A 6678-nucleotide genomic window follows, 5' to 3' on the forward strand; every position below is an offset into this window, starting at 1 on the left:
TTTCAATGTAATGCAATTTTTTCTTTTTTTATTGTCTAAAGTTTTACATTTGTCTCTTTTTTCCCTGATTGACTCCCCCCGCCCCAGCCAGGCCCCCACCGCCTCAGTGTCTGTGTCCATTGGTTATGCTAATATGCATGCATACAAGTCCTTTGGTTGCTCTCTAACCCCCCACTCCCCTGCCATTTGTCTCTGGATCTATTTTTTTCTTTTTTAAAAAATTTTTTATTTATTAAATTATTACATATGTGTCCATATCCCCATATTACCCCCTATCCCCCCCACTCATGTCCTCACCCCCCTGTTGTCTGTGTCCATTGGTTAGGCCTATATGCTTGCATATAAGTCCTTTGGTTGATCTCTCCCCTTTACCCCCAGCCTCCCCTACCTTCCCTCTGAGGTTTGATGGTCTGATCGATGCTTCTCTGTCTCTGGATATGTTTTTGTTCATCAAATTATGTTGATCATAATATCCCACATATGAGTGAGATCATGTGATATTTATCTTTCTCTGACTGACTTATTTCTCTTAGCATAATGCTCTCCAGATCCATCCATGCTGTTGCAAATGGTAAGAGTTCCTTCTTTTTTACAGCAGCATAGTATTCCATTGTGTAGATGTACCACAGTTTTCTAATCCACTCATCTGCTGATGGGCACTTAGGCTGTTTCCAGATCTTAGCTATTGTAAACTGTGCTGCTATGAACATAGGGGTGCATATATCCTTTCTGATTGGTGTTTCTGGTTTCTTGGGATATAGTCCTAGAAGTGGAATCACTGGGTCAAATGAGAGTTCTGCTTTTAACTTTTTGAGGAAACTCCATACTGTCTTCCACAGTGGCTGCACCAGTCTGCATTCCCACCAGCAGTGCACAAGTGTTCCTTTTTCTCCACATCCTCGTCAGCACTTGCTGTTTGTTGATTTGTTGATGATAGCCATTCTGACAGGTGTGAGATGGTATCTCATTGTTGTTTTGATTTGCATCTCTCGGCTGATTAGTGACTTTGAGCATGTTTTCATATGTCTCTGGGCCTTCTGTATGTCCTCCTTAAAGAAGTGTCTACTTAGGTCCTTTGCCCATTCTTTGATTGGGTTGTTTATCTTCCTTTTGTTAAGTTGTATGAGTTCTCTGTAAATTTTGGAGATTAAACCCTTATCTGAAACAGCATTGGTAAATATGTTCTCCCATGCAGTGGGCTTTCTTGTTTTGTTGATGGTTTCTTTTGCTGTGCAGAAGCTTTTTATTTTGATGTAGCCCCATTTGTTTATTTTCTCCTTAGTCTCCATTTACCTAGGACAGTGGTAAGCAAACCAAGGTTCTTGAGCCACATGCGGCTCTTTGGCCCCTTGAGTGTGGCTCTTCCACAAAATACCACGTGTGGGCGCTCACGTACAGTGCGATTGAAACTTTATGGCTCATGCGCAGAAGTTGGTTTTTGGCCTGGGCAAGTCTATTTTGAAGAAGTGGCGTTAGAAGAAGTGGGGGGTGTCCGTCAGTCCGGCGACAGGACAGGCGGGCCGAGGGATACACAGTGCAGGGAAGGCACGTGCAATTCATGCACGAGTTGAGTGTGGATGGGAGAGTTGGAAGGGGTAGACCTCAGCAAACATACCTCAATCAGATTGAGGACGTTTTTAGCAAAGGCCAGCTTAGGAGTACCCTAATTAAGTTAATAACAATGTACCTACCTATATAGTTTAAGTTTTTTGTTTTTTTGTTTTAATGTGGAACGAGTCACAGGATTTGCTGGGCAGTCTTACGCAGGGGCCATGCAAATCTCTCTTCTCTGTATCGTTCCAATTTAGTATATGTGCTGCCAAAGCCAACACTATATAGTTTAAGTTTAAAAAAACTTGGCTCTCAAAAAAAATTTCAATCATTGTACTGTTGATATTTGACTCTGTTGACTAATGAGTTTGCCGACCACTGCCCTAGGAGCTGTGTCGGTAAAGATATTGCTATGACATGTCTGCTACTTTGCTGCCCATGTAGTCTTGTAGGATTTTTATGGTTTCCTCTCTTATGAATTCTCTCTCTCCTGCATTGACTTAAAGGCACAAAATACAACACAACAAGACACAACATATAGGGCATCAAATACAAATGGATTCACAATACCAATAACCCCAAATAAAGGTGACCACCAGAGAAAAAAGAATTAGGGGAGAGGAAAGAGTGCAAAAAATGATATTGAGAAAAGGAAAAAATGTAATAGAGAAAAGAAAGAGAAGGGGGGAAAAAGAGGAAAAATTATATGTATATTGGGAGAAAACTCCAAAAAACCAACAACTAATCCAAAAAGTGCAAACAACAAACACCCAAACAACAGACACCAAGATGACTCTCAAGAGGCAGAGCTTATTTCTCTAGGTCCGTAGTTCTCAACCTTGAGTGCACATTAGAATCACCTGGGAATCTCGCTAATATCCTGATTTCTGGGCCTCATCCTCCGGAATTCTGTTTCTTTTTTACTAATGTTGTGACCCTACCCCATAACAAAGAAACAGAATTTCTGGAGGATGAGGCCCAGAAATCAGGATTTTAACGAGATTCCCAGGTGATTCTAATGTGTAGCCAAGGTTGAGAACCACTGCTCTAGGTGTTCTCTGACCTTTCTGTCCACGGATTGCCTCTCCAGTTGTGTTTAATTTCTCCAATTCCGCGTGGGTGTTATTCGGTGCAGCTGTTCCTTTCGATCTGCTCTGTGAGAAGGCGAGGACCCCGTCTGTGTCTCCAGTTGCATCCTGTCTCTCCTTGGACAAACTCTTTAGGTGCACATGGCTAGGGAGGCTGGTGTCTTGCGTTCATGGGTTGGTCGCTGAGCACCTGGTCCCTGGTCGTGTGTTTGGGTCCCGGGAAGTATCTGAAGTCTCCCAGTGAGATGAAGCTGGGCTCCCAATCACAAGCCGCTCTCCCCTTCAAGATGGCACAGACTCTGCGGCAGAGCTGGCCGCTCGGGGAGAGGTTTCAGCAGCAGCAGAGGCTGCCCCACTGGGGAGCCCGGTCCGCCAGCCCCCCACAGCCCCGTGGAACATAGCCGTCCCTCCCTCCCTCACACACACAGACACTCCCGTGGAACATAACTGTCCCTCCCTCCCTCACACACACAGACACTCCCGTGGAACATAACTGTCCCTCCCTCCCTCACACACACAGACACTCCCGTGGAACATAACTGTCCCTCCCTCCCTCACACACACAGACACTCCCGTGGAACATAACTGTCCCTCCCTCCCTCACACACACAGACACTCCCGTGGAACATAGCCGTCCCTCCCTCACACTCACACACAGACACTCCCGCCATCCATGCCCTCCCTACCCCTCTCTCACTCGCACACTATCTTACAGCCGGCTGTCCTGTCGACTGCCATCTTGGGTCTCGAAGATGTTTATGTTTTTAAAATGAATAAACTCTCGCTCGCATGGCACTGACGTCGTGTCAGGGACTTTAGAGCATTAACGTCATGCTCTGCCGATCAGGACCCTGAGGACAGAAGGGCTTCGTCACTGGTTCAAGGTCACAGAGCTGCTCAGGCAGAAGACCCTGAATGTGACCCCAGGACCTCCAGCCCCAAAGGTCACCTTCTGAGGCAGCAGATTAACCCCGGATGAGAGGCTGATACACGGGGGAGGGAGTGGAGAGGAGGCTCCAGTGACTGTAGGTACATTATGTTCTAACTGTTCCCATGTGAGAGCCAGACATGAGGACACTAGTCTGAGTGACGGGAGAGTTCTGGGCACTTTGGGAAGAGCAATGTCGCTTCCCCTCCTGGAGACCCCGCGCCCCTTCGGGTGAGTGGCTGAGGCTTTCCCTCCGCAGGCCCCTTCTTCTCCTGTGCGAAGCCCTGGCAGGTGGCCGTGGGGGTGACTCTCCTGGCTCTGTTTGGAACCCTGGCCGGGGGGGTGTTCTTCTGGCGACAACACAAGAAAATCTCAGCCTTGAGCCACGAGAAGGAGAGCGAGCGAGCTGAGAAAGAAGCAGCGCTGACTGACAAGTGGCAGGAGCGAAGCGCCAAAGGTGAGGCTGGCTGCAGGTGGGTGGGTCCCCTGCCCCAGGTCGCCCATCCACAGCCCGGGTCCCCCCTTCCATCCCCATGACAGCACCTTCTCTTTCTGCTTATTTCCAGAGAAGCTGCAGGAGGAGCTCAGTAAGTCCTGATCCCCCACCAGCGGGTTCTGGGGTCCTGGTAACCCCCTCACCGACCCCTCCCGTTTCCCCTGCAGGGTGGACAAAGGAGCAGATCATAGCGCGTGAGTACCTAGACCTGGACCTGCCTCTGAGACTCTCTGCTGGGACCTGTCCAGCCCCTTCCTCACCCCTGACCGCCCAGGGGAAGGATGAGGACGCTGATGGGGGAGGTCAGGCAGGGTTTCCTCCCTGGAGAAAGGGGTCAGGCTCTCTCCACCAGGCCGGTCGCACCCACATGTCCAGGGAACCCCAGAAAGGAGAGGGGGAGATGGACTCATGATGTCAGTCCTCCCTCCCTGGCTGCTCTACAGACTCTATAGGCTGCGGAGAGGAAACCAGAAGGAGAGAGAACATTCTCTTCTAAGGAGGAGGGGCTGGTGTCAGCTGTCCCAGATTTATCATAACTGCTGAAAAGTAGTGTCTGAAATTTTCTCCTTCAGTCACCCAATTCTTTTTGGAAATAGCCAGGAAATCATGGAGATTGAGGTAGATGTATTTCAGCACACATATGCATACATGTATGCACACAGCAAGCTTATGCCAAGTACAGGAGTAAGACAGTGACTTCCTATGCCAGGTGCATGGGATCCAAGACCCAGTGGGTGCCTGGCCCACGGATAACACCACAACCTGTGCATAGTAGCTTTCTCCTTCTCACTTAAAGGAAGGCTTCTCATTGCCACACCCCAATGGCCAGCATCACTGCAATGATGGGTCATTATTAAGTTACATCAGGGGGACTTTCACACAAGCCCTGTGATGCTGAGGCAGATCTGACCATAGAGACGGCTCCTAGGTGACTAAGTGGCTCATGGGAGGAACACAGGGTGGACATGCTGGGCACAGGGATGGTTCTCAGGTTGGCATGTGAGAGACGGATGGCACAGGATGTCATCACGCTACTCGGAATGATGTGCATTTAAAGCTTATGAATTGCTTATTTCTGGAATTTTCCATTTAATCTTTTCCAACTGTGGGTGACAGAGGGTAACTGAAACTTCAGGAAGTGAAACGATGGTTAAAGGTGACTGCTGTACAGACACGTACAGGACAGACCTGCAGGTGCAGCTGGGAAAGCCCCACTCGGTGCCTGCAGGTCACTAGGTTCCGGTGACTTTAAAGAGGAGGAGGGAGCAGGGAACTGAACGGGCAGAGGGAGAGGGAGGTGGGGGGTCAAAGGGAAGAGAGAGAAGGAAAGGACTCAGAAATGACAGTTGAGGTGACCCTGCCTGTCTTCCTTTGCAGGTGACAAGTCTCAGGCCTATGCTGGTGAGTGACTCATGCTCTCTGGTTCCTGCACTTGTGTACAAAGCCCTTCAACCCTTTCTGTGCTGGTGAGGGAGCATCAGACCCTGCTCAGAGCTCATGTTCTGTGGAGGACCACCCTGCCTCTCTGGACCCCCAGAGAGGACCTCCCAGCTCCAGTGTCCCCTCACCTGCTGCCACACATGCCCACACCAGGGCACAGCCTGGCCCCGTCACCCACAGCCCCACGTGATGGAGGGAAGCCCAACATTCTGAGAGCTTTGATGCCTCCTCCTCAGAGCTGTGGAGGAAGGAAACTAGATATTGGTGGGAAGGAGAGGGAAGAGGCTCAGTGAGGAGGATGGTGGGGGGAGAACAGAGGTGATGACCTTTCCTTGCCTGTGTCTCCTTCCTTTCAGAGTGGAAGAGGGCCCTTTACCAACCTGGTGAGTGAGTCACTGTGTGTTCTCTGGGACAACAACTCAGGGGCCTGGCTCCCTTTTTCTTCTCCTGCTCTTGACTGGGGGACATCTGGGTGGGTGGCATGAGGTCCCCACAGTGTGTCCATCTGCTGCCAAAGGGCTGCTGCTCTGGGCTTCCCCAGGTCTGTGTGGGGAAGGAGGAGGCATGAGGGTTGGAGCTGGGGGCTGGGGCTGGAGGGAGAGGGAGGAGGTGACCTGGCCCAGCTGCTGCCCCTCCTGCCCAGAGCCTCCTCAAGATGTTCCATGTCTCTTAGTCCCTTTGGGATAATGGTGGTCATTCCTACTATGTGAGCGTGGATTTAAGACTAGACGAGGTGAGTGAGTGTGTGTTGGTCAAAATGCCAAGAGGGAAGCAATTGCCGGTTCACAATGGGTGCGTAAAGGTCGGTAATCCCCCAGTCAGGAGAAGGTTCTTAAGACCTAAAAATTAGAATCACCACTCCTCTCGTTATAAATCCTGATTTCTGGGCCTCATCCTCCAGAAGGGATTGTCTCTTTGTTATGCGGTAGGGTCACAACAGTAGTAACAAAGAAACAGAATTCTGGAGGATGAGGCCCAGAAATCAGGATTTTAGCGAGATTCCCGGGTGATTCTAATGTGCAGCCAAGGTTGAGAACTACGGACCTAGAGAAATAAGCTCTGCCTCTTGAGAGTCATCTTGGTGTCTGTTGTTTGGGTGTCTGTTGTTTGGGTGTCTGTTGTTTGGGTGTCTATTGGTTGGGTGTTTGTTGTTTGCATTTTTGGATTAGTTGTTG

At 49.7% G+C, this 6678-nt stretch overlaps 1 non-coding gene across 1 annotated transcript; it reads right to left on the reverse strand.

Annotated features, from left to right (window-relative positions):
• Positions 1-1721: 1721 nt before the first annotated feature.
• On the reverse strand, positions 1722-1832 carry LOC111824681. The gene has a single exon (XR_002827771.1). It is a non-coding gene; the product is annotated as a U6 spliceosomal RNA (small nuclear RNA).
• Between the last annotated feature and the right edge of the window lie 4846 nt (positions 1833-6678).

Source organism: Myotis lucifugus, unplaced genomic scaffold (assembly GCF_000147115.1).
Source record: "Myotis lucifugus unplaced genomic scaffold, Myoluc2.0 scaffold_4086, whole genome shotgun sequence".
Lineage (NCBI taxonomy): Eukaryota > Metazoa > Chordata > Mammalia > Chiroptera > Vespertilionidae > Myotis > Myotis lucifugus.